Consider the following 4381-nt stretch of genomic DNA (forward strand, 5'->3'; position numbering starts at 1 on the left):
TTCCCCTTGGATGTGGATTACATGAGAATATGCATCATTAAAACCTTATACTAGGGAAAAAGATGTGAGAATAAAAACCTAGTGAAGAAATAAGGGTATACTATTCTTCTAATATGTAATCATATGTTTCCTTATTGAAAAAACTTACCAAGAAAACCCAATGAGAGAAATAATGGTCAAAGAAGAAAGAGTATAGTGGGCATCAGTTGTCCATCATGACAATATCATTTCTAGAATTTTTAAGTCGATGAAGTCTAAAACTACTGATAAGTGCTTGAGTAAACATGTTTTTATATGTATTTTACATGCATTGAGCATAATTTTATATATAGTTTATGTCTCATATCGTGTATTGGGTGTTCTTTTGTGCAATTAGGTTGTGAACACCTTGAAAAGTCAAACGGGAGCAAAGATAGTATATGAAGGCACAATGTTGAGAGTTCTTGTGCAATTCAAAGACCAAGACACGAGAGGAGTTCATGAATGTGGGGATGTGCGCCAACTTCTAAGGAAACTCAAGTCAATTAACTAGTTGGAATGGCACAAAGGCAGTCACATCTTCATGTTCCTTCTCTTTGTGAAGATTGCAAGACTTCTCAAAGACACATCGATGAAGAAAAAATTTATAGCCTACCACATGGTCGTGTGCCTGACTATGTGGCCTCAAGAGGAGAATGTTTGGACCACGTTTGTGAAAATCACTGTAGCAAAATATGGTAGTAATTTTAGTGTAGCAGTACTGTAGCAAAATTACTATTTGCATGAAAATTCCTACAGCCCACGTGGGCCTGTGGAAAATCCACAAGGGCGTGTGAGGGCACGTGACAGACGCGGTTCTGAGCTATAAATAGGCCATTTGGCCTATTTTTGGCGGACTTTTTGTGGGGCTTTTGGCGAGTACTTGGAGGGCAAGTCGGCTAAGGTTTGAGGTGGAGGTCTTTGCCAATTTAGAGGGTTTTCTTCCCCAACTTTGATAGATTCTTTCGCCATCATAGCACTTGGGAAGCCATTGGCGACCTAGCTTTGGAGAGAAATCCTTCAAGACGTTGAACTACCCATAAAGGCCAATCTACACGAATTCGAGGGGGTTTTTCTCTATGGATTTTATTACTTTTTATTGTATTCATCATTGTTTTGTAACTCAACCCATGGAGGGCTAAATCCTATTAGGTATTTGGGCATGTGAACCCTAGGATCTATGCTTTTGTATTGATTTGCTCTATGTTTCTAGTTAATCCGAGTTCATTTGAGTTTTAACCTTGTGATTTCATTGCTTGCATGTGTTGTTGATCTTTGTGATTGATTTACATTGCTTGATCTATTACTTTGATGCGAGAGGTCTCCATTAGAGTTAGAACATCAAGGTTAAAGAGGGTTGAGAGGGTGAGTCATGAGATAATGCAGTGTCCTCTTTCCCTTCCGATTGAGTGTTTCCTATCTCTGCATTCCCTATTCTCTATGCAACCATATTTGGTGTGAGGCGTGAGATTGATAGATTTCTCCACCAGGACCTTTTAGGGGGTTAGGGATCCTTCGCTGGGAAATAAGGTTGGATCTACCTTTAGGAATTTGTTTCACTCTTAGGTATCCCTATAGCGTATTGTGGTCATATGGGGTGTGAGCCGCTGAGATTGAGCGATTTCTCCACCGGGACCTTGTAGGGGACTAGTACCGGTAGTTTAGAGACAAGGACTGGTTGTTCTTGGATTGCCTTGACTCATTAGACTCGGCTTAGAAGCATTTAGTGAATCTTGAGCTTCATGGAAGATCCTAGGGAAAACATCACCCGAGTACCTCATCTTTAGTGATTGAGAACTCATTCACTTTATTTCTTGCTCGTTTGCTTGCTTACTAACTTTTCTTGCAATTAGTCCATTTCATCACAATTCATTGATTTCAACTAGATAACTGAGAATTGGTTAATACTAATACTTCTGTTCCCTGTGGATTCGACTACCCACTCACCGGGGTAATTATTACTTCGACACCCGTGCACTTGCGGTTCACACGCAATTTGGTCGTATCAACTATAGACTAGCTTTTCACATAATACAACAGGAAATGCCTTTGTGAATAAATCTATTAGATTATCACTTGAACGCACTTGTTGATTATAAATATCACTATTATTTTGAAGATCATGAGTATAAAAGTATTTTGGTGAAATATGTTTTCTTTTATGTTGTTTAATGTTCACTTTTTTCCAAGTGGGCAATACATGCAACATTACCTTCTTATGAAGTAATTAGGATCATTTTTCGGAAAGGCAAACCACAAGCCCCTCAAATATTTTAAATCACGGATTTCAGCCAAATACATTTTCAACATGCCTCATGTATTGCTAAAAATTCTGCATTATTAGATGATGTGATTCCTGTATGACTAGGAAATGTGGTTGTTCTAATTTGTTTTATAGATCTCTATGAAATGTCTATACTACCACATTTAAACAAAGAGCCTATTTGTGATGGCCATTATGTAAGTCAGATAGGTACTCTACATTTGCTTAACTAGTTAGATCTGGCTTAAGTATATTTAGCAAAGATAAACAAGCCCATATCTGTTACACCTCAAAAGTAATGAAGTATATGCTTACTTTATTCCAATGCCTTTATGTAGGAGAAGAACTATATCTTGCTAAAAAATTAGCAACAAATTATATATTTTGTTGTGTATGGCCAACAAGATATATTAGTACTGCAATTGCACTAATATATGTTACTTCAAGGCAAAGTAGCTTTTCATCAATTTGTCAAGGTTGAAAAAGTCTTTTTATTCACATCTAGTGACCTTGCATCCATTGGGATAGTTAAAGGATATGATATGTCCCTATAAAACTGTTCCCATACTTTTGTTGTAAAAGATTCTTGATGCACAAAAGTGTCATATTAGAATATTCAATTTGTAATACAAGGTAAAGTTTTATTCCTCCAAGATCCTTCATCACAAACTCTTTCTTTAATTGGTTTACTACTTTTTAAAAGCTCTTATGGAGTTTTAGTAATGCTCAAGTCATCAACATAGACTGCAATTATAACAAACTTATTTTCAAATCACCTTGTATAAATACATAGACAAATGGATCATTTTTATATTCTTCCTTTAACAAATATTCACTGAGATAGTTATACCATATGCATCATGATTGTTTCTATCCATATAGAGATTTGATTAATTTGATTGGATAACGTTCTCAAGGACTTGAATTGTATGCATGAGGCATCTTAAGTCCTTCAGATAGTTTCATGTAAATTTTTTAATCAAGTAAACCATACAAATAGGGTGTAAAAACATCTATCACATGCAAATTCAGTTTTTCATGTACTACTAGACTACTTATGTATTGACCAGATGTGAGTATATATCATCATAACCAATGCCAAGTTTTTGCGAGAGCGACAAGTTGTGCTTTATATGTCACAATTCTACCTTCTCATTTGGTCTTCCCATAAATATCCATTTGCATCCAAATGGTTTTACATTTTTAGGTGTATGGATTACAAGTCCAAAAACTTTTAATTTTCTTGAATTTAATTCTGACTCAATTGCTTTTATTAATTTATCCCAATCATCTCTTCATCTACATTCCTCTATAGACTCTACTTTATGATCCTCACTATTTATCACATTGAGTGCTGTGTTATGTACAAAATTATTTCCAACATTGACTTCATTAATTTCAATTCCACCTTATTTTCTTTAGTATGTAGTTGATTGAGATCTCTTTATTTTCTAAAATTTGACTTTATACTGGTTAATTTATTAATTATACATACTTTTTGTACTAATATTTTTGCTATTTTCCTTGTTACTTTGATAAAATTTATTTATTTTGCTTCTTAATTTGATTATATTCATGATTAAGCCTTTGTTTTCTCTTTAAATCAGAAAGTTCAAGTTTTAGACAATCAAGGGGTTCAGTGAAAAATTAATAAACCAAGAGTCACCACTCCATATAATGTTATAATGGTCTTAAAACCCTTGCCAATTCTATAACATATGAAAAGGTGATGGTTACAAGGGCGTGGGCATGGCCATTACCAAGGCTTGGTGAGGACTCACCGCAGTCATTGTGAGATGACTCAAAACTGTGGTGGAGGTTCATGCCAAGATTCAATGATCTTTTACACTAAGGACCATGGCCATGAACATGGCGATAGTGGTACTCGTGGTTAGGCCCGATCCAGAGTCTATGAATAGAAAGATTGATCATTATTAGGGTGAATTCTTAATTACTTTTTAGGGACTTTCCACAGATCTTAATGAATCTATTCATCAACTTTACGAATAACTATAGCGAGGTTTTCTATCCCCAAATTTTGAAGGCTAAACTGAGAGGAAATTGAGCTTGATTGAAAGCAAAAAATATAGTCTCTTGGAG

This window comes from Dioscorea cayenensis, chromosome 2 (genome assembly GCF_009730915.1).
Source record: "Dioscorea cayenensis subsp. rotundata cultivar TDr96_F1 chromosome 2, TDr96_F1_v2_PseudoChromosome.rev07_lg8_w22 25.fasta, whole genome shotgun sequence".
Classification (NCBI taxonomy): domain Eukaryota; kingdom Viridiplantae; phylum Streptophyta; class Magnoliopsida; order Dioscoreales; family Dioscoreaceae; genus Dioscorea; species Dioscorea cayenensis.